The 24,989-nt window shown below is 39.8% G+C and overlaps 1 long non-coding RNA gene across 1 annotated transcript in view; it reads right to left on the bottom strand.

Annotated features, from left to right (window-relative positions):
- Positions 1-4,460: 4,460 nt before the first annotated feature.
- The window catches only part of LOC142105816 (uncharacterized), a 44,070-nt gene continuing 23,541 nt past the window's right edge, over positions 4,461-24,989 (bottom strand). Inside the window, exons 3-5 of the long non-coding RNA XR_012679722.1 lie at positions 10,620-11,333; positions 4,885-4,969; positions 4,461-4,598 (exon numbers count right to left, since the gene is read on the bottom strand). This is a non-coding gene — a long non-coding RNA (uncharacterized LOC142105816). The remainder of the gene's footprint in view (positions 4,599-4,884; positions 4,970-10,619; positions 11,334-24,989) is intronic.

The raw sequence follows: 24,989 nt of genomic DNA, 5'->3' as shown, positions 1-24,989 counted from the left end.
GAACAGAACACAGGATACAGGAAAATCTGAAGAATCAGCAGCAGCAGGAAACACAACAATGAACTGCCACAGATTACTGGGAGAGACAGTCTTATAATGGCATTGAACAGGTGTTGGTGCTGATTAAGCAATGACGGAACTCCTGCTATTGAGGTGGAATGTACAGTGGTGAAACAGCAGCACCTCTGGTGGTAGAAGGGTACTGCAGGCCAGGTTCACATAATGGCAGTGCAGCTGAAGGCAGATCCTAACACACAACAGGTGGAGCCTGTTGTCATTTATTCTCTTTATGAGATTTTATAAGATGACCTGGAACTTCATGTCTCTGCAAACCATGCAGCACCTGGACTAGACAAGCTACTTGGTACTTTGCATTTCTTAGCATGAGGAACATTTCAGCCTACCTTTGCACTAATTGCAGTTTTTTACAGCCCACTTTTCGAGAATTTTGTTTCAGGTCCTCAAGAACATCAAAATGCATACTGCACATGTTGTAAAATGAAGTGTGACACTGAGTGGCGTGAGCTTAAAGCAGATTTTTAAGCTTTGGCTCAAATGCCCAATGTCCTGGGTGCAATGGATTACACTCACATAGCATTCATACCGCCACGTAGGGTGGAAGAAATTTTTCGTAAACCGAAAACACTGATTCATTAAATGTACACATGGTGTGATGCTAGGCAAATGATTTCTAATGTTCTGGATGGTTTCCCAGGGTCACTGCATGATTCCTTTATCCTGTAGTAGTCAGCGCTGTCCATAAAAAATAAAGAAGGCTCCTTCCCAAATGGATGGTTGCCGGGTAAGTGAATTAGTGATAAGTCTTACATTTTTTTCTATTTAACAATAAAAATTATGCAAATTAGTGCAAAATGGGATGAACAGGATGGCAAAAAACGAGTTAACATGATTACAATGCAAAAGCAATATAGGTGATGCAGCAGATAAGCAACCCAGTTTTGGCCGCAGACAAAAGGTATCAAGCAGTTTGCATTGCCAGCAGAAGAGTTAGAGAACAACCCTTTGGGGCCCTTAAAAGTCGGCTTTGCTGTTTAGACAGGTCCTATTTCCTGAGGCCGTACATGTTGTGTAGCTTGGTAGTTGGGTACATCAGCATGTAAATTCAGAATTCTTTGCGTGTAGGTTATTTTAATTGTGACACATGTTAAAATAATAATGTAAATGTAGCAGGTGTAACATATTAAATTATGTAATACCTATTTTTAAAAATGTTTTGTAAGAATGCAAATGGCAGCCCTGAACATCTGGAAATTTTTCTATCTCTTCTATTTACTAACTATATATTAAAATTGTTTAATTTGATTACTTTAATAAATAAGCACAGTTTTAGTTATAAATCATTGTATTAAAAAACATGTTAATTTTCATTTCATAATAAATATATTATTTAAATTAATTATTAGATAGGAGTAGGATGGACATTTCCGGAAACATCGGATAGAATGAGAGGCAAGCAGCTACAACGATAAAAAGGTGAATGATCCGGTAATGGTCAGCGTTTGTTAATGACACTCCATCATGTCAGATAATAACAATATGATGTGTATTAACCCTATGGGGGGTTTTTAATTATCTTCAAATTGTAATTTTCGCTCCAATTTAAAGCGCTTTAGCGCTTGTATAGAGTCTGTGCTATTAAATTTCTCAATTTTTTTTTTCACAGCAAGGCCATAAAACAAGTACAGGCAGGGTTTGCTTCAGCTATTCAATTGTCATTATTCGCGATTTGGCGTTTTTTCGATCGCACCATTGAAGGTGGTGGAAAAGCATCAAGGTACTCTAAAATTACAAAACTTATTTTTATGGGGGGAATTTAAATGCATAATAAACTTATTAGAAAATGTATTAAAAATATCTTTTTTAATTTTACATTTATACCAAATGACAAGACATCCCCTGGGGATAATTTGAAATGGAATAGTCCAGTAAGTTTTAAATTGGTTACATTCCACAGTCAACTGACACAAGAGAAGAAGAGAAGACTGTCACCTGAGAGCTGCTGACTGTGGAAAACAGGATTTGTATTTCTTACACTATTGTTAATAATTTATTATTTTGAATAGTTTGGTTAATATCTAGTGAATTAATATCTTTTTTTGTACATATTTTTTTGTTTTTTAATTTCCTAATTTAGTAATGGATCCATTTACTATCACAGTTTGGCAGTATATGTATTTAGCGTGTATGGAGGAGTATACATATGCTGGCCTCATAGTTGAGGGAGAGGAAGAAAATGTGGGAGAAAGTGAGGAGAATGTAGCAGTGCATGTTGGAGCAAATGAGGTAGACAATGCTGTAGATACTTCAATGGCTCCATTACTTGAGGTCAGGCGTCTGGGTCCCCCAGCCTCGTCGATACCGCACACGTCGGTTTACTTGATGGGGTCCCTGAGAATGAGGTGATAAGACTATATTGCCTATCCTCAGATGCAATATTTTCTTCATATAACCTCCTTAAAGAGGACCTGGAACCAACAGTCCCCACAAACCATGTTGTGCCAGGATTGGGATTGCACTTTCTTGCGTCTGGAACGTTTCAACCGACGTTGCCAGTAATTGCGGGTTTCTCCCAACCCACATTTTCAAGGTGCCTGTTCATGGTCCTGAAAGCCATTAAAAAACATACTGGGAAAGTTATCAACTTTCCTCAGTCTGAAACTGAATTGCAGGAGGTCAAATCTGATTTTTATACTGTAGCACGTATGCCGAATGTCCTGGGTGCAAAAGATTGCACCCATGTGGCACTCACACCTCCGCACAGAATGGAAGAGATCTATTGAAACTAAAAGCCCTTCCATTCCATGAATGTGCAGATGGGGTGTGATGCTAGAACAAAAATTTGGAATGTTTGTGTTGGATTCCCTGGATCGTCTCACGATTCATTTATTTTGCAGAATTCAGCACTATTCTCGAGGTTTTAAGAGAGACAGATTCCTCGTGGATGGCTGGGTAAGTTATAAAAACTGTAGTATTTTATTAACAGTAAAATGAATGTAAAGAACTTTAAAAATAGTCTTCCTTTAATTTTTTTATTAGGTGATGCAGGATATGGGAACCGGCCCTGGTTGCTGACTCCAGTGTCCAATCCTATGTCTAGTGCTGAAAGAAGGTACTAAGCGGCACATATAGCCACCAGAGGTGTAACAGAGCGTTTCTTTGTGCAAATTTAAAAGCCGGTTTTGCGCTTTTATACTCACAATCAAAAGTTTGCCTTATAGTTATTACTTGCAGCATTTTGCACAATATCTGTATTGCAAATAATTTGGAGGTTGAGATTTATCCTGACGTTTTGCAGGATTAAGAACTTTTATCAGCGTCAGAAAAGGGCATGGAAACTGGAAGTCGTGAGCGCCAGCGTGTAATATCCGATTTTTTTTCATGTAGGTGGCCAATATTCATTCTAAAAAGAATCTTAAAAAATCTTTCAAGAAGAACTCATTTTAATTTTTTTATTTTTTTTTTTATTTTTTTTTTATTTATTTTTTAGGAAAACTAATTTGGACTTTTGGACATTGATCACAAGAGCATCGTACAGTATTCTGTTAAAGTTATTGTTCATATATGTAATTGTATTTTTTTTATAGTTGTTGGTGTTACTAACATTTTTTTTTAAAGTTTTGAAGGAAAAGCTTGAGTGAGGACCAGACACATTAGCAGTACCCTCTTGGTCAGGTGGGTGTGATCTTTTGTAAAGTGCACTATCTATCCTCTGTGTAATGCCCCCTTAGTCAAGGTATCCTTACTGACACATGCTCCTGCTGACTGACATTTGTGTTTCTCTTTTTGGGTTTCCCTTCTCACACTTGTTCCTACCACACACTATTGATTGGGGATTATAGATGAACCAAACAGCTGCACAACGGACCCACTCATGACGCATTTTTTAGAATTTGTATGTTAAAATAAAGAAAAAAATGTTTTCTGATTGTATGTAAAAATTTTTACAAATGTATGGATTTGTATTCAAAATTTTGTATAGTGTTGAAAATGTATTAGTAAAAACTTTTTCTAAAATACGTTTTTTGTGTTCAAATTATTTAAAATCACTGTATTGTTTTAGTCAATCATTAAATACTAGTCTAGCTAGAGGGTGTCATGGCTTTGTTAAGTGTGGAAGGGAAGACCAAGTTATCTACCACATATATCTGACACTTACCCTACCTTTAACATTTAACCCCTTGGAAGGATGGTGTACACTTGTTATAGTTTTTGTACAGTAGGGTGCCATGGCTTTGTTAAGTGCTGAAGTTAGGACAATCTGAACAGACCAAGTTATTAACCACATACATCTGCCACTTATTCTACCTGTAACATTTAATCCCTGGAAGGGATGGTGTACACTTTTTTTTATTGTTTTTACGGTATAGTGCCATGTTAAATATATACAATATAATATAATATAGAAAGACACATTTTTTTCAGAAAACTTAAAAGTTTTATTAGTTTATAATTTTTTATGCTGCAAACAATTATTTTAAATAGTCACTTGATTATTGCTAATACATGTTTATACATTTTTTCTTTGGTCTTTTCTTTGGTGTTTAGGGCACTGTTATTGGTATATCCTCTTTGGTAACCTGTGAACCCACAAAGTTAAAAAAATAAATAACAAACATTATTAAGAAATAACTTCTTCAAATAAACATCATCATCAATGACAATCTATCCTCATCCAAACTTGTCTTCAGTATTCTGTCTTGTAAAGTTCATGATAATAATCCTGTAACTTTTGCGAAGTTTATTTTACCATCATTATCTTCACCAACACTGTAGTATTCATTTTACACTCATTTGCACAATTGTAAAAGATAATTATTTACAATGCAATGTTTTACGTTTGTAACTAGTGAAGTTTACACTTACCTTGGTCAATCCATTGTCCAAACTGATCCTTTATCTTCTGGTCTTCTTCTTGTGATTACACCATGGTCCACAGGAGAGATGTTCACTATAAAAGGATAATATATATATATATATATTTACACGTATTTACATGCATTTAATCACTTTAGTGTTACAATCTTCACTTTAAATAGTGTAATGTCTGTTTTTGATCAGCAAAATGTAGCTTCAATGTTGTCCAAACGTCTACATATATACATTGCAGGACGGCTTGATCCCGAATCTTCGTCTGTTTATAGAAAAACATAATAGAGTTAGTACATGTGAGCTAATTGGTGGCCTCTTCCAGGTTTGCTTCATTCTTTGTCATGTTTGCTATGCATTTAATTATTGCTGATTCCCCCGTGGTCTGCAAAGTATGCGTACCCAAACTTTATCCTCTAGTCCAGGAGTGGTGGGTCACTTTGTTCCCTAGGAGGAATGACTTGGGTTACCTGGTTTAAAGTTGCCCCTGAGTTTTGCCCATAAGAGTCCACATGCAGCGGAAGCATAATTGGATCTTTGTGATGGGTTAACATCCAAGACCCGGCATGCCTGTTTACGGTTGCTTTTAAGGGAACACTTAATTTAAGGGGTATGGATGATGCACTGTTTGGCAAACTTTTCTTTTGGATTAGTCCGGCCACGTCCACAGCTGTAGTTTGCACGGCATTTTTCTCTATCCTGAATTCTATTCTGCCTTTTCTGCTCTTCCTGACTTTGGGTGACACAGGGCTTTGGTCGCTTGCTTTGGATGCAGGGGCACAAAGGAATTTTACCTTATTTTTCCTCTACAAGTGGGCCTGATTAGCTGTTGGCACAAGGTTTTAATGGTTTTACCTTCACTGTCTCCTGTTCACTTGTTTTGTTGTTCTCTGGTTCTTTCTTCTCCCCTTTTTCTTTTCTCTGCCTGTTTTTCCTTGCTGATCTTTTTGGCCCTGTAGCCTGCTCTTTGCTCTGTGCCACTCTGGTCTGGTGCTGTGTTGGGCTCCTCCATTATGACATGCCTTAAAGCCTTCCTGTTTGGATATGACCGGGCATGGATACATTTCTTATGGATTCTTGATCCTCTGCTGGACCAATGTAGTTCCCCGGGGAATATGGAGGTCTTTTTCCATTAGGGTTCATTAGAAAGATGAGGAGGGCAGTTAATTCAGAAGGCAAAGTTTGGGTGCCCCCCCACCATCATTTTTGGTGGTTTGGGGTTCGAGCATCCTTAACTTAAATCCCTTTGTGCTCATCTTTATGGGTCAGATGAGGTTCTGGTTTGTTAGTGGGCAGATTTATAGGAGTTTAGTTAGTGTGGGTTTAGGCAAGGTGGCGGTACTTGGCTCTTGAGGAACTGGGTGTGGCAGTGTATGCAGTTGGTGGCCAACGCTTGGTGGGTGCACATTACACTGGTTTGAGGCATTCTGAACTCTTTTCAGCCCAGAAGGGATTCGTGTTCAGGGATTCCCGGGTGAAAATGGTACCCAGTTTGATTAATATGCAGAGGGTAAATGACCCACGAGGGGATATATGCGGTTTTGGGGCCTAGCCATACTGCCTACTGTTTTCTTACACACCATACACTGTTTGTTGCTAAACTCTATATTTGTGTCACAGATCTCAAACAGAAATACAGCTAGGAGTCACGAATTTGGTGAAAACACTCTGTGTTTATTTGCAGAGAGGTATTAACAACAGGTAATAAGGAGCAGTGATAAATACCAGGTTCCAACTGATGCAGAAAGTAGCATGAATGTCCAGAAACAACCAGGTAAACGGTAATGCAGGGTAGCAGAGGGTAGGTATTAACAACAGGTAATAAGGAGCAGTGAAAAATACCAGGTTCCAGCTGATGCAGAAAGTAGCATGAATGTCCAGAAACAATCAGGTAAGGACAACAGGAAATTACATCAGGATCGGACAACAGGAAAGGACATCACAGGATGGGACAACAATAACCAGCCCTGTGTGCTGGGAGTGACAGGTATATAAAGGGGAAACCACACCCAGGTGCATGGGATAATTGGTGAACAAGTTAACCCCTAAGGCAAACAAGAAAAGCATAATAGCAGCACCTCTGGTAATCAGAGGTACTGCTGCAATACAATACAATAATAGGATACAAAGGGCAGGAGCTGCCATGCAAAGCAGCATGTAATGCATAAGCTGAGGGCAGATCGTGACAGTACCCCCTCCTTTAAGGGCGGATTCCAGACGCCTAATTACCAGAAATGTCTGAGTTCATCGGAATCATAGTCTACAATTGGGGGCCCGGCAGAAAAGTCCTCGTCCATGGGCAAAAGGGCAAAGGAGGCCATGCCAGTTGCCAGTTCAAGAACTGCAGAACCTCCTCTCCTCTTACGTCCTCCTCTCTTACGGGACTTTCTCGGAATTGGGGCCTGAGCCAACTGAGTGGAGCACAAAGGCATCTCTTGGCCAGGTGAGATGGGTGGTACTGGTGATATTGCAGAGGCCCCGCAAGATGGTATAGCCGGGACAGTTACGAACTTGTTGAAAACTGCCTCAATAAAGGATTGAAAGTCCGATAAAATGGGGTGATGCTTCTCAATAAATGGGTTTGCCCAATCTAATGCCTCTCCCCTAAAATGGGATATTAGAAATAACACCTGTCTCTTAGGGCTACTAACAAGGCTTGGTGTGGAGGGGATCTTTGAAGCAAATAACCTCAGAAGGGCATTAAGTTGGGAAGGATGCCCCTCAAAGAAAGGTGACGGTTCAGACTTGGCATCCTCGGTAACAGATGGCTCGGACTTGGCAGACGACTTGGCAGCAGGCCCGACAGGAGACCCGGACTGGGCGGCAGGCTTGGCAGCGGGCCCGGACTGGGCGGCAGACTTGGCAGCGGGCCCGGACTGGGCGGCAGACTTGGCAGGGGGCCCGGACTGCGCGGCAGGCTTGGGAGCTGGCCCGGACTGCGCGGCAGGCTTGGGAGCTGGCCCGGACTGCGCGGCAGGCTTGGGAGCTGGCCCGGACTGGGCGGCAGACTTGCCAGCACTTTGAGAAGCCTGAGGGCAGACAGCACTTTGAGAAGCCTGAGGGCAGACAGCACTTTGAGAAGCCTGAGGGCAGACAGCACTTTGAGAAGCCTGAGGGCAGACAGCACTTTGAAAAGCTTGAGGGCAGACAGCACTTTGAAAAGCCTGAGGGCAGACAGCACTTTGAAAAGCCTGAGGGCAGACAGCACTTTGAGAAGCCTGAGGGCAGACAGCACTTTGAGAAGCCTGAGGGCAGACAGCACTTTGAGAAGCCTGAGGGCAGACAGCACTTTGAGAAGCCTGAGGGCAGACAGCACTTTGAGAAGCCTGAGGGCAGACAGCACCAAGTGGTAACTCGGGCTGAACCGCATGGACTGGCAACTCGGGCTGGACCGCATAGACTGGCAACTCGGGCTGGACCGCATAGACTGGCAACTCGGGCTGGACCGCATAGACTGGCAACTCGGGCTGGACCGCATAGACTGGCAACTCGGGCTGGAACGCATGGACTGGCAACTCGGGCTGGAACGCATGGACTGGCAACTCGGGCTGAAACGTATGGACTGGCAACTCGGGCTGGACCGCATGTACTGGCAACTCTTCTGGAGCAGACTGGAGGGACAGGACCCCCTCTGGAGAAGTCTTTAAGGGCAGCGCCCCCTCTGGAGCAGACGGTAAGGGCAGCGCCCCCTCTGGAGCAGACGGTAAGGGCAGCGCCCCCTCTGGAGCAGACGGTAAGGGCAGCGCCCCCTCTGGAGCAGACGGTAAGGGCAGCGCCCCCTCTGGAGCAGACTGGAAGGGCAGCGCCCCCTCTGGAGCAGACTGGAAGGGCAGCGCCCCCACTGGAGCAGACTGGAAGGGCAGCGCCCCCTCTGGAGCAGACTGGAAGGGCAGCGCCCCCTCTGGAGCAGACTGGAAGGGCAGCGCCCCCTCTGGAGCAGACTGGAAGGGCAGCGCCCCCTCTGGAGCAGACTGGAAGGGCAGCGCCCCCTCTGGAGCAGACTGGAAGGGCAGCGCCCCCTCTGGAGCAGACTGGAGCTCAGGAACAGAGACAGCGGCTGAAGACTCTGAACTGGACACAGTGGCTGGCACCTCAGAGCTGGAGGCAGATGCTGGCACCTCAGAGCTGGAGGCAGAGGTTGGCACCTCGGCACAGGAGACAGAGGCTGGCACCTCGGCACAGGAGACAGAGGCTGGCACCTCGGCACAGGAGACAGAGGCTGGCACCTCGGCACAGGAGACAGAGGCTGGCACCTCGGCACAGGAGACAGAGGGAGTGGGTGCCTCAGGACAGGCGGCTGGAGCTAGCAGATTGGGTCTCTTCGCAGAGAACAGGAATGCTGGAGCATAAACAGATTTGGAGTGCCGAGAGGAAACAACAGGAGATGATTCAGGAAGCTGACGTGGTCTACGGACAGGACAGTCCTGCAAGAAATGTGCCTTGCTGGCACAGTAGAGACACAGTTTGTTGGTTACTCTGCGCTGTCGCTCCACTTCGGTCAGATGGGGGCGTGGCCCACTTGTGAACCGGGCATTAGTTAAACTGCAGTTGTTAGTTAAATGCAAATTTGACATGGTATTATTGCAAGGTGTTGGCGGCACGGATTCAGCAGCAGACAGAGTTGGCTGGGTCAAATCAACAGTATTAGATTTCAGTGAAACAGTCTCTGATAGTCTCCTGAGTGGGTCCAAAAGCAAAGGGGAAAATTTGGCCAGCTGGGAGTGTAACAATATAATGTCCATTTGTAAGGTTTGTAGCAGTGGTAATTCCATGATTGGTAAAACAGACATGTTGCAAAAGACAAATGAAAACTTGATTGCAGCAAAAAAAGTCCCAGAAAAAAACAAAACTTTCACCTTACTCCAAAGCTGTTTTTTGGGCTGGTTATACTGTCACAGATCTCAAACAGAAGTACAGCTAGGAGTCACGAATTTGGTGAAAACACTCTGTGTTTATTTGCAGAGAGGTATTAACAACAGGTAATAAGGAGCAGTGATAAATACCAGGTTCCAACTGATGCAGAAAGTAGCATGAATGTCCAGAAACAACCAGGTAAACGGTAATGCAGGGTAGCAGAGGGTAGGTATTAACAACAGGTAATAAGGAGCAGTGAAAAATACCAGGTTCCAGCTGATGCAGAAAGTAGCATGAATGTCCAGAAACAATCAGGTAAGGACAACAGGAAATTACATCAGGATCGGACAACAGGAAAGGACATCACAGGATGGGACAACAATAACCAGCCCTGTGTGCTGGGAGTGACAGGTATATAAAGGGGAAACCACACCCAGGTGCATGGGATAATTGGTGAACAAGTTAACCCCTAAGGCAAACAAGAAAGGCATAATAGCAGCACCTCTGGTAATCAGAGGTACTGCTGCAGTACAATACAATAATAGGATACAAAGGGCAGGAGCTGCCATGCAAAGCAGCATGTAATGCATAAGCTGAGGGCAGATCGTGACAATTTGTCACAATTATGTGTTGGTATCAGTTATTTATAGAAGAGTGTTAAGAGGGTAAGAAAGGTTATTTAAGGTGGAAGCATTAGTCGTGACAGTGACAAGGTTAAATGTATGTGACAGGTCAAAAAGGGCTTTAGCACATCTGTTGGGTAATGTATGTGTCAAGGTTGGGGTAGCAGGGGAAGCAGTGACCTGTCAGGACTTAAAACTTTCAAGTGTGGTGGTAGAAAATGAGTGGCCTGAGACAGTCAATTGCTGTACTCTTACCTGCTGATTTGGCTTTTCTGTTCTAGAGTACTGGATCCCTTACATCTTCTGTAGGGTGAGTTGGTGGTTCTTTATAGACTAAAGTAATACAAGAATTTATTAACACATATTACACATTATTAGTATTTTTCCCATGTTTTTAAAACTTGCCTTGTGGTCTAAAAGTGGATGGTTCCATGGTATCCACTGTCCTTTCCACTCCTTCCACAAGAACTGGACTCGGATGCTGGCACATCTTCTCCTCCCACGTCGTGAAGCAGACCCGCAGTGGTTGGCCGCCACCTGTGCCCCTGGAATGTCTGGGTACCTTGTCCTTCCTATCTTTTGTGATGCGCTTACAATCGCAGAAACAACATTGATGGTTCTATGCCAGACTTTTACCGCACTGATGGATGCTGCAATTTTGCTCCAACGTTTCAACTTCTGCTTTTGGGAGATGGACTGCGCATTTGCTTAAATTATTGTATCATAGTTCTCCAGTACCCCAGTGACAAGGATGTCATTCTCCTCCATTCTTTGGGCTCTTGCTGCAGCAGCTTCATCCTCATTGACATCACTGTCATCTTCTGCATCCTGTGTTGCTTGGGTGCTTGCAGAGGATGCAACGATATCCACAATATACTGTCTCCTCTTTTCCCCTGTTGATCTTCTGTCTCAAGTAGCCACTCTTCCATCACTACCACCTGTCCCTTCTGGATCTTCAGCCTGCTTGTCCTGTGGATAAGAGTATTATAGACATTCTGCTCTATAAAAATAATTATCTAAATAAATGTGCAATATTGCTTTTTCTAATTATTCTAATTTACTGCAAAGTACTAAATCTTATTTATATCGTTCCTAGATCAGTTAAGTTACACAATACACTCATAAATAAATAAAATAATATGTAATATATAGCTTTTTCTACTGAAAAACAATGTAAATATAATTAGCAAAATTATCTTCTAACCAACACAATAATATACACACAATAATATATATTAAAGCTATATAAAATATTTGCATGTTTACTATTAAATAAAGAAAACTAATTTTATCTGTCAACTATGATATGTATATGTATGTAATGTGTTTGTGTGTAATGTGTGTGTATTTGGTTGAAGTGTATGTGCTTGAACTTTAAGTGCTGGGTTACTATGGATATAGATTTGTGCTATAGATAAATGTAATCAATGTGATTAATAAATTTTTCAATAATGTTGTACAGTTCAGAATAAACAACAGTGTTGTGGTGTATAGGGTGTATAGTGCAGGAATCACCATTATCCAACAAATTAGGAGAAAAGTTGTCAGAAAACAGAAGAGCTTCTGGTACAGATGAAGCCAGCAACATCGATAAAGCTCAGCAAATGGCAGCCAAAGTCGTGATCTATTTTTAATATCGACTGAATTGGCGCAGATAAGTTTACAAGTATTTTTGCTTCTTTTCACTTCCTCCAACGATTAACGCTGTACGGAGGCAGACACTATTTTCAAATTGAATTACAGATTTTTTTTCTCTGTGGCAGGTAAAAACATGGCACAATATTTATTTTTCAGGTTAATGTGACTGAAAAAAAATCTTGTGCTGAACTGAATTTCCCTCATAGTCTAAGGTTAATTTTGTCAACAACCGATTAACCTAGCATTATGTCTTTGGATTGTGGGAGGAAACCCATGCAAACATGGGGAGAACATACAAAGTCCACACAGGTAAGGCCCTGGTCAGGATTCCAAATCATGACCTCAACACTGTGAGGCAGTGCTAAACATTGAGCCACTATGCTGCCCAAAAGTAAATAGTTGAATGCTCCTTGCAATGTTTAATATGCATGAAAAAGGGGAATGGACCAATCCGCTCCAAGGTCCGGACAAACCTCAATTAGATATGTTTAATTATAATATATAATCCAAGGGGGTGCTCTCATAACTAGAATTATCTAGGAAATAACAAATACAGATGACAATAGATATCAACTGAACAAAGTAGTGTGTGAGGCACTCCTGTCCGAGAGGGTATATCAATATAAAATCAACTTTATTGATAGTTACTTAAAAATGCGACATAGACAAATAGCTAAATCCCACCTGGATCGGTGAATTTAAAATATACAAGTGAATAGAATTGAAATATAGTGTAAAGAGAATTAAAAAATGACCCAAAAAGGGGAGCCGGTCAATGTTATCAAATAGAAAACTCGTATAGTACCGTGGTTGTTAGTAGTAACTAGGGTCTGGTCCTCTAAATATGTGATTATAGTATGACAATTCATAGGACCATTAAGACCTATTGTAAAGCGTCTCTCCAGAAAGAGAAAATTTTTAATATCCTTCAGCTCCATTTTCTCAGAGTGCAGTGAGAAAATGGATTGATAGATAGATAAAGATAGATAGATAGATAGATAGATAGATAGATAAATAGATAGATAGATAGTGTAGTAAATTCTAAACAAATAAATCTGATTTCAAACAATGAAATTCAAATCATATGTATACCATCAATCATAAAGCCTATCAAGGCATTAACAAATTTCACCTTGTGATAAAAGGCTATATAAATCACAAAAAAATAACTAATGGTGTGAGTGCAATTCCAAGACCAAAACTCCCTGTGATATGAATAAAGATATTTTTCAAGCAGCTAATTTGAAGGAATTTTCCATGGAGTTTGCCCCTTATGTGATTGGACTTCCTTGACTCCTAAATTAATAGGCATGTGTAAATCCAATACCAATATTTTTAAAACACTGAAGACTTTCCACTGGCCCTATATAGATCATCAAGGAGTTTAGATGGAAAAGGAGGTGCACATAGTGCATTATCTCACTTTATTTGATCATCAAAATTTTAAATCAGACACACAACATAAACAGGTAACAGATTTCCCTTAGAAGAGAAAAGAGTCTATCTGCCTACCAGAAGACACAAGATGTAAGTGTCATTAAGCAATATCTTGTAGGGCCCCACTACGTGGCAGATGAAACAGAAAGAGCAGAAATCTAATGTCCTCAGGGTGAAGAGCCTGGTCTTCTCAAGGCTATGTGTTACAAGGTGTTTCCTGTCCCCTATTTTAATGAGTACACTAATTAATCAACAAACACAATAGTGATATTATTTAACCACACATTTCCTTCACAGTTGGTGCTTGAGAAATATCATTATTCATATCATTAGGAGTTTTGGTCTTGGAATTACATTGTTTGTGTTTATACAGACTTTTACCACAAATGTAACAGTACACTTCATTATTTGAAATAAGATTTATTTGTTTTGAATTATTACACTATATATATTTTTTTGATGTTTTTATATGCTCTGGAATTTTAGAAAGGATATAGAAGATTTAAAAGAAATATCATATGGACCTATAATTTTATTTTGTTTCCTTTTTTTGTATTACTGTTGATTTTATGTGGTAACATTGAGTAATTTCAAAATAGGATAATTCATATGGATCCTATTTTGGGTCCTTTAGTTGCGGAAAAACCTGACATTATATTTAAAAGGGCAAAAAACCTGAAATCTTTTCTAGCACTGAGTTAAGTAATAGTGAGACATTTTTGAAGAAAAACACTGAAGGATTTTTTAAGTGTTCTAATTGCAATATGCGTAAATTGGTGACAACTTTCAATAAAATATTTTTTGATTCCTCTAATACCAAAGAATTTAAAATACAGAAATTAATTAATTGCCAAACCACTCCAGTTATTTACATATTAGAGTGTCCCTGCAATTTGAAGTATGTGGGGAAGATTAAGAGGTGTTGAAACTACGAATCCAACAGCATGTGAGAGCTGTCAAGAACAAATCTGAACTACACTCGGTGCCTAAACATTTTATTAGATACCATAATGCTGATTTTAGCGGTCTTAGGTTAAAGGATATTGAGAATGTTTTATTAGGTTCACGAGGTGATGATTTGGCTAATAAGCTCACTTGTAGAGAAATGTTTTAAATATTCAGATTAAACACTTTGGCTCCTTATGGACTAAATGAGGCCTATTAATTGGCTTCTTTCATTGATTAATTGTATTTTTTTAGCTTTCAATATTCATATATATCTCATGGTGTAGGGTTATATGTATATCATTTATTTATGTTTGTGTATATATTTGTTTTTAGGTATTTGGTGCATATGTAGTATGTTTGTTCTTCTGATTTGTATTAGTTTGATAGTTATTTTTTATGTGTTTCTCTTAAATTATATGTAGTATATATGTTCATTTGATTTATATAATTCTGTCAGTAATACCTTTATCTATGTATTTCTTAAATTATTTAATGCTTAGACTTAAAATATTGATATAGTTGTAATATTGTTGTTGATCTTCTAGGAAATGGCGCCCACACCCGGGCTATTGGTGTATACTTAATATTTAAGAATATTGTGCTCAGGCTTTTTATTCCTTTTTTATTACTTTTTATACTATCAATTCTCATAATATTATCGATTTTCATATGTGGTAACTAGAATAATGACTTTGATGACTGGTTAAATACATACATATTTTTGTTATGCCATCATAGTGTTTTAACAAAGCTAATGGCAGACTAGAAGATAATAATTGCAAAAAAAATCACTATGCAGTGTATAGTGTTTCATTACTGGTAGCCCAAATAATATAGAAATTAATTCTTTACAGGTCATCCAAGTTATAAAACAGATGTACTAAACTAAGTCAATAAAATATTATTTGGTTGTCAGTTACTTTACAGTAATAAGAAAAGGCATGGTTGTGGGATTTTAAGTGGAGTGAAATGGTTGCGAAAAATTCTTTTTTTTTTGCTGCAACATTTAACAGTGGCAAAGAATTAGAGCATCCATTTCTACAATAACGGGCAACACAGTCTGACAATGAGCAGACATCACTGTATTATCTGTATTTTGTATACTTTAATTTATGATGTCGACAATTTAACCAAAAAATTTTGACATAATAATAAGCCTGTTGGACATCTCATGTGTCAACATTTCACATTATGGATTTGTGTCGACATTAGGTATTTTATGTTTGTTGACATTTTGTTCGTGTCTGCATTTCTTTGGTCAACATGTAGACATTATCTCAGTCGACATTATTTACACATTGTACATTGGACATTCCGACTAGATCCCTTTAATCCTGCTTTCTATTGACTAGATAGCTCGAACTGAATGCTGTTTCAGCTATCTTGCCCTACAGGGCATAAGAGGAGGCACCATGGACTTATGAATTATTGGGGCAATCGTTTTATTACTGATTAAGGAGTAAAAATGAATTTATAATTAACTTATGAAGGCAAAATTAACTGTCATTATATTAAGGAACACAATAATAATTATATAATGAAAACTTAAATTTGCCCCATAAATTATTTTTGCCCCCTTAATCAATAATTATTTCCCCCATAGTTCATAAGTCAATGGTGTCTCTTGTTGTGATTGGAAAGACAGCAATCTCGCCTCTCACAACCAACTCTTTTTTCTGGCTGTTTCTCTGGCTGTTTGTCAAACCATATCCTAATAAATCTGATAGTCAACATTATTACCATGTTGAAAATCAGGACAGAGATGGTGCTTTGTAAAATGACGGTTTTCAGGCAGGTTTCATGGTGTATGGCCGTTAGTAAAACCATCGGTTTCAAAATCATCTAAATAAACACTCTATAGTACATCTAGCCTTAAGCATTAATTTCTACTGAAAGGAAACAGAATGCAAATATCAGCACAGCTTAAAAAGGTATATGATGATAAAAAAGAATGCAAATCAGACCCAGGCCATGATAATAAGATAGGTAGGACTGAATGATGCAGACCTATTTCTGCATGTGTGATAAATATGTGGGAGTATGTGTTTTGTGCAAAGGTTCTATATCTAAACTCTCTAGCTGGAGACCGTACTTAGGATATTCAGCATTTCTCACTAATTAATGGAAATAAAAAGGTGTAGATTATAATAACTATCTATGTCTAAGAACTGAGGCTATTAATACACAGATTGTGAAAAATCTAATTACTTACACAGAAATTAAATGTTAGGTCAAAATAATTACTAGAGAGATCATAACAAAAAATCAATAATTTAATTAACACTAGACAGAAGAACAAACTTCTTGGAAGAGCTCCCACGAAGATTCTTTGATTACCATTTGCGGGAATGTAGTTGGTCATTCCAGCAAAGCAAAAATGTCCCTTTATAATACTGCTTCCTTTTAATTGGTGTTATCCCATATTTTTAAATTAATTGCACAAAAATATGGCTATATTTATTTCATATTTTACTTGAATCTTTAATTACATTGCTTTTTGTGAGCATAAAAATGTTTCTCCTCTATAACCTGATTTGTGCAAAAAAGATCCTGATTCCCGAAACCTTGTCGGAGTCTTTAGGGACAGCTGTTAGCCAGTTTAAGTGGAGCTCAGTGCTATTAACTTTCATTGCTCCGGTCTTAATATCATAGCCACACTCCTCACATTGTGTTAAACTGGATCCGTATCTTTAATCTTTTATGGACTATATAAATTATAACTGATGGACTTTGTCTATGGTAGAATTTAAGATTTTGTTTATAACACTAAATACTTTATTTATAAAGGTTGTGAAAGTGCACCAAAAAATCCTTGTATAAATATGATTGTTTTTCTGTACACTTGTATATAACAGTGTATAAGATCCTAATCCAGTAGCATTCAGTCATACTGGACTCTTATCATATCATTCCTCACAACAGGTTTGAGTACGCAATCAGGGCCTGATTCATCAAGGAACGCAAAGTGAGCGCAACTTGCATTTTTAAAATCTTACGCCCGTACTCAAATACAAGTGGATCTCAAGAAACGTTTACTTTGAAAACAGGTATCAGGGGCAAACGCAGAATTTCTAGAGGGGAGGTTCTATTCCACAATGCCAGAGTGTATGAAAAGGGCGTGCCTTCGTTTAAAACAGTGCTAGGCAGCTCTCCATCTCTTCCCATCTCCTTCAAATTTATGGGCAATGGTAGCCAACTGTCCTGATTCTGCACAAAATCAGGACTGTCCCACCAGAATCAGGACAGTTGTGCTGCAGTTTCCTACATATTCTTGTACTTTTCCCTACCTGCGGCTGCTGGTATCTTAAGCTCATTTGCTGCTTGTCTGGATCCTAGAATGTTGGAGCCCTGTTTCGCAATAAGGGAGATACATAAAATACGGAAAGTATAGCAGTGAATGAGCCCATTTAGGCCTCCCTCCCCAATCAAACCAGATGTTAAATCAATAGCACTTACATTTAATAATTAGGCCTCCCCTACCTGAAACCAGCCCAACATTAAATTATTAGTATTCACAAATAAAAAGTAGACCTATTTCATCCCTACCAGCCCCAACCTTGAATTAATAGCATTCCCATTTAATAAATAGACCTATTTCCTCCCTACCAGCCCCGACATTAAACTAATAGCATACACAGTTAATAAATAGCTTGCCCCCCATTTAGCCTCATCAGTAAATAACTATCATTCAGACTTAATAGATAGATCACATTCCCCTGCCATTACATTAATGGTACTCAAAATTAATAAATACATGTATTTACCCCCAAACATCCCAATACTAAATAATTTGTATTCCCATCTAATAATTAAACCTATGTCACCCCATATTGCCCCAATATTACATCATGAGTATTCACAATCACTAATTAGAGCTCCTTCTCTCTAAACTAAGCCCCACATTAAATTAATAAGCTTCAAACCACCCTAAAAATAATTAAATAATGCCATTATAGTTATAGTTATAGTTATATATCCATTCAGACCACTGCTCCGGATTCTTCCTTGTACAACACTGCTACTGTATACCAGATGTTTGCTAAGCCATTCTCCTTATTTATCAGACTCTTACAGTATACCAGAGCTCTGCTAATCCATTCTGGCTACGACTCCAGATTCTCCCTATTTCCACACTGTTTAGCTACTGTTTAGCTAGCTTTAGTGTGTTTTAATCCTGCTCCACCGTTCTGTGTCCTGCCACGGCCTTGCATCTTTCACCTATCACATCAGTGGGCTAACCTAAGGACTGCAATCTGCGAACTCCCGACAGCAAAATCCATTCCACCTTGTGGAGGTTTTTGGAGACTAAGGGGTTCATTTGACTTCGCACCTTAGAAAGGCCTGTGCAAAACCTGACTGACAATATAATCTTCCGTGACTGTAACAGTAGGCTCTGACCCCCACACTGATGCAGGCATCTGGCAACCCCTCTCCGAGGGATCTCCTTGAGAATCTTGTAGGCCAGGTCAAAGAATTAGAGAAGAACCAGGCTCAGCTATTGCAATATTTGCATGGTCTTTCCACCAGTTTAGACACGCTTCAGAGGACACTAGCCTCACAAGTAACACCTCCAGCTGCTTCTTCCCTGATGCAAAGTTCAGTGGTGACCCAACCTGTAGCCTCTCTAAATCCTCCTAAGATCGACGGTGATCTTAAAGCTTACTGAGAATTTTTTAAATCAATGTGCCATTCAATATGATCTACAATCTAGGATTTTTCATACAGAATAAACAAAGGTGGCATATATTATTTCTCTCTTGTCTAGACAAGTTTTGGCTTGGGCATCTCCTTTATGGGAGCACAATGATCCCCTGTTGCATAAGCTCCACCTTTTTGGAAACTGTCAAGAACATAGAGAACTTACAGTTATTTACAAGGGTTAACCCATCACATAATTGTGTGGAATAAAGCCTAAATCAGCGGTGTAAATATGCAATATCAAATGAATATATTGATAAATTAAGCAACTAAAGTGTAAAATGGGAAGTCAGAAAGTCTGATGTGTGTGTATTCAGTGACTCTGCACATCCCAGTGTTAGAAGACAGCAGTGTCGCCTGTAGCAGCTCCAAAGGGCCCCTGCTGTGAGCTATATCCTGACACAAGTTAGTTTATTGGACACCTGAATAGACTTTGTGGGGCCGTTCACAGTCCCACATCCTTGCAGACAAAGGCCGCATTTGAAGGCTGCCTATACAGGTATATAGAAATAGGAACTTCAAAAGGAAAATGTCTTCATATTTCATATTTTGGGAAATCTGGGTGTCCCTCCATACCGAGGGGCAAAAACCACACCCATGTTGTGATTTATACTTACTAGCGTTACACGGGAACAGCTTTAAACACATGTCTTTGGGAAAGGAATTTCATATTGCTTGATTCCACCATGTTTGATATTTAAACGTGCGGGAGATTATGACTGGTTTATTGACGGGAGAGTTATGTTTCTGGGATATATTTGAGAAAGTTAAGACAGATCAAAACTTAGGGATAGTTTTGAACAAGCCTTATGTGACAAAGAAGAAACATTTCTGCCCCCACATTAGCATCCACATTGCCCCCTGTGAATCAAGTCCCATTTGAGTTTGCTTAAAAACCTGTGTTGTAAAGGGAGAAATTGTCAGTCTTTTGGGAAATCAATTATTCATTGTTAACCTGTCGATCTTCAAGCCAATTTCCCTTGGCTCAGAATATACCACTTCCATGTAAGTTATACTCTGAATCTAATCCTTTTTATTTTAAACTGTTTTGCTTGTGTATGTTATGTGAATTGTTTATTTTTTTAAAAAATCTGTATGCCCTGTACCTTTGTATATTAAATCTATAAACTTAGTAAGTGGAGTCCTTGATACTCTAACGAATCCATTAGCCTGATAAAAAGAATATAGCTCGACCAAGTTAACCCTGTGAATGCCGGTGTGTGATTTATTAATGCATTTGACTAACAAGCCTAGTGTGTGCTTGCATTTACATTTGTGTAACAGTCTGGAGGTGTGACGAGTAAACCCTTTGATTGCTGGGGGGGCTTTGCTATCCTGTAGGTAGCCGGAAGCTTTGTGTGCCAGTGTGGGACAGTATATTGGGGTCCTATCGCCAGTATTCAATAGGTGATGGCAATCCTGACGTGTGTGGGGGTGTGAGAGCGATGTGTGGGGGCAATTCAGTAGGTCTATAACCTGAGTGATAGGTAGAGAGAGACTGCAGGCTGGAATCATGTGTAACTTCATACAGCAAACACCCCAAAGTCACGAAAGCTGGGAGCGTGTTTGTGACAGAAACCTTTAAAAAAGATTTTTGATGAGCCTGGAGGAATTTCCAGTGAAGCTTCTGGCATTATACACCTTTGCCAGGGAACTGTGAGGAAAGCTTTCCTGCTCAAAGCTCCCCGTCCATTCAGCACTCCCGCACTATCTCTTCCAGGTGCGTGGCTCTCTCTCCTGTGCAATCATGTGGTCACAGGCAGGGAATTTAAACTTCCTTATGCTATTTATCAACTGCTCTAACACTTGCCCAGTGTCAGAGCAACAGGTTATTATGGAGCATCTGACTCCGGTATCCTCTCTACTTGTGTTTTAACTTCCTGCATTGGATACCCTGTGTCTGACCTCTGACTACCCTTTTGACTACAGCTTGCTCTCCCTGTGCTGCACTACTGGAATGTGTACCAGACCCAGGCTATTCTCTACCATGGCTTCTCTTCGTCCTTTATAGCTGTTCTTTACCTTACAATTCTTTTCTCCTACTGCTGCTGCCTCCCTCCTATCTTCCACATCAGAGAGCTGATCCAAGGGCTGCGACCTGTGAATTCCCGGCTGCTAAGTCCATCCCACTGCAGCAGTTCTTGGTGAAGACCGGGCAGTTTGTTAGACTCCGTGCCTTGGTAGACCAGCATTGACTCTGACTAGAGGTACCTATCTGTGTGGATAACAGTTTGCTTTGACCAAACAATGGAGGGATCCAGAAAACCTCCTCAGCGAGATCTCCTAGAGTATCTTATAGGTTGGCCAGAAGAACAAGAGAAGAATCAAGCACACCTTCTACAATACATTCAGGGTCTCACTACTTACCTCGATACGCTGCAGAACACCTTGGCTTCACAAGCCAATATACCAGACCCTTCGCCTCAGGCGCAAACTCCAGCAGTGGCCCAAGCCACGGTTTCCCATCTCCGGATCCTAATCCTCCTAAATTTGATGGTGATCCCAAGGCCTGTGGTGGATTTCTAAACCAGTGCGCAGTACAGTTTGAATTACAGCCAGGAAATTTTCTTACTGAGAAGACTAAAGTTATTATCTCCCTTCTGTATGTACAAGCCTTAGCATGGGCCTCTCCATTGAGGAAGCAAAAGGACCCCTTGTTGCACAATAGTTCCACTTTCTTGTAAACTTTTAAAAAGATATTTGATGAACCTGGTCGGGTTTTTAGCATACTGGTATTCTTCGCTTACGTCAGGGATCGTTCATTCTCAGTCAGTATGCTATTCAATTCCGTACTTTGGCTGCTTAGTTACAGTGGAACAATGAAGCTTTGGTAGCCACATTTTGGCAGGGATTATCTGATCGGATTAAGGATGAAGTTGCAGGTCGTGAACTTCCTGCCTCCCTTAACGCCCTTTCTCTCTGTGCAACAAAATCGATATGCATTTTAGAGAGAGAAATCAAGAGAGAGAACACTCCTCTGTCAGAAACAATCTCTTGAGGGAACCCATGCAGTCGAAAAATTTATTGGATGAAGTGTTGCGCCAGGATTGAGAAAGAAGGCAAGCCCACAAGTGGTACACCACGACCCAGACTGTATTATGACCTCTACTGGTAGGGAGATCAGTTATGAAATCCATGCTGATGTGAGTCCATGGTTTGGAAGGTATAGAAAGGGGTAACAGAGGTCACATAGGAGCCAGGCGAGAAGATTTGTGCTGTGCACAAACATCACAGGAAGCAACAAAGTCCTTAACATCACCACGAATGGATGGCCACCAATAGGAGCGGCAAATTAACTCGTAGGTTTTCTGAAACCATGCATGGCCAGAAAATTTAGAAGCATGGTACCAACGTAATAATTTTTTCCGGAGTGTTTTTGGAACGAAAGATTTACCAGGAGGAGGAGATTGAGACACAGTAGAAGCTAGCAAGCACTTAGGATCCAAGATGGGGCGATAAGTATATGGATCTGTATCTGCTGAAGTATCAAAGACTTGAGACAAAGTATCCGCTCTTTTATTCAAATGTCCAGGTTTAAAAGTGACATGGAGATTAAAACGAGAGAAAAAGAGAGACCATCGAGCTTGCCGAGGATTGAGACATTGTGCCGTTTGTAGATACAGCAAATTTTTATGGTCAGTGAAAATAGTTACTACATGTTGAGCCCCTTCCAAAAGGTATCGCCACTCTGATAATGCCAACTTCATAGCTAGTAATTCTTTGTCACCGATGGTGTAATTTTGTTCTGCTGGTAAAAACTTTCGAGAGAAAAAAGCACACGGCAACAGGTGGTTGGTAGATGACCGTTGGGAGAGGACTGCTCCAACACCAACTGCTGATGCATCCACTTCTAACAAGAATGGTTGTGAAAGATTTGGTTGTTGGAGAATGGGCGCTGAAGAAAAAACCTTTTTGAGATAAGAGAAAGCCTCTAAGGCCTCCACTGGCCACTTCTTTGGGTTAGCCCCTTTTTTGGTGAAGGCTGTAATGGGAGCCACTATGCTGGAGTAATTTAAGATGAACTATCGGTAGTAATTTGCAAAGCCTAGAAAGCGTTGAATGGCTTTGAGTGTAGCTGGCAGCGGCCAGTCTAGAATGGACTGAACCTTTTCTGGATCCATCTGTAGACCGGATCCGGAAATGATGAAACCTAGAAAAGGCATAGAAGCTGCTTCAAACGAACATTTCTCCAACTTGCAGTACAGATGATTCCTGCGAAGCATAGTTAGTACTTCGGCCACATGCTCCCTATTCTTTTGTATATTTCTATATGTTTGGAGTGGAGTGTGACAACACACGTGCTGAGACGTCTGTAAGGAAACGGAGAATTATTCTACAGGCCTATATTTGACTTCCTGAATGTAAGCTCATACCCTGAGGGGGAGGAAATTGGAGGAAGGATCACGGGTGCTGTATTGAAACTTATTATCATCACCAAGTTTTGAACACTCCATACATGCCCATAGTGGTGGCGGACTATACTTGATGTTTTACGTTATTATGCTATGTTGGTTTTCTTTCTTTTTTATTATGTACCTCACATGATGAGAGGATTGAGGGAGTGTATCTCTCTGATTTAGAAGTTCTCTGTGTTTCAAGAACGGGAGCGCCAGTGTACGTACCATTTTGTGTATATTATTCTACATGTTTTAATATGTATATATTATTATTTATTTTTAATCAGTACATTTATATATTAAAATGTATCATTTTAATATTGTAAACATTTAACCATGACCATTCATATTAGAGAGAATTCTATATTTTTTATTTTATACATACTGGACTTGGTTTAAGTTGGCACCATGGAGAGTAACAGCAACAGGAGGTTGTGGCTATGGGGAAGCTTGAGGGTAAACATTTAAGTCCAGGCTTCTGGGGTGTGGATTTTCTTTGTATTGCAGTTTATACTCTGTTTAAGTTCTGTTTGGCTGTGCTTCATTGTTTTTTGAATGATGTCATTAGCATCTTCTGACTAATTTTTGATGTGTAAGGGATATAATAGATAAATTCTGGACAATATTTATTTGAAAACTGTATACTATATGAAATAGAACAGGCATGGTAATTTATTTATTTATTTATTGTAATTAATTACAGTGAATGTCAATGACTGTTAACAACCTCTTCAGTTCAACTGCAATTTACGAGCTATAGAAAGAAACAGCGTACTATAAAAATAAAAATATAAATGTGATAAGAGCATTAATTAGGTAAATGTTATGGCAGTAAATAAATAAAGTAATTTGAAGTGCACAATGCATAATACAGTTGAGTTAATTAGCACCATTTACATTCAATCCTGTGAAAAAGGAAGTACGCTCTCTTTTAAATCTGTTTTTTTTACATTACAGGACATAAAAAAACAACCATTTAGTCCTCACAAAGCCCTAAAATTTGTTTAGATCTAATCTCATGTGACAAATAACCAATAACAGATTTTACTGTGTAAGTATCCAACAACAGTAAAAACACGATGAAGAAGTCAGTACACTCTTAATGTGTCCATATCAATAAAAAGGGTAATTTGAGTCAGTTGATGCTAATAACGTGCTCTTTATTAGTTAATCACCAAAAATACAACTAAAATGCATGACTCTACCATTATAAAAAGACTGAAAAAGTCTTTCATGAAAGGGGAGCCAACAGAAGGTCCCTTTTCTCCAAAAAGAAATATTGTATTACGGCTTGGGTTTGTAAAGTTGCATCTGAATGAAATAATGTCATCTGCATAGACAAAAGTGAAATGGTGTTTCACACAGTGTATCACTGCAAGGACCTCATACTAACCATCAAGCATGATGGTGGAGAGATGATGAATAAATGTAATTTTGCAGTCACAGGACACTTCACAAGCATTGAGTCCACCATGAATTCCTTTTTTTTCCACAGTATTCTGGCTAT

Source organism: Mixophyes fleayi, chromosome 1 (assembly GCF_038048845.1).
Source record: "Mixophyes fleayi isolate aMixFle1 chromosome 1, aMixFle1.hap1, whole genome shotgun sequence".
NCBI classification, from domain to species: Eukaryota; Metazoa; Chordata; class Amphibia; order Anura; family Limnodynastidae; genus Mixophyes; species Mixophyes fleayi.
This window is presented reverse-complemented; position numbering and strand designations above follow the sequence as displayed.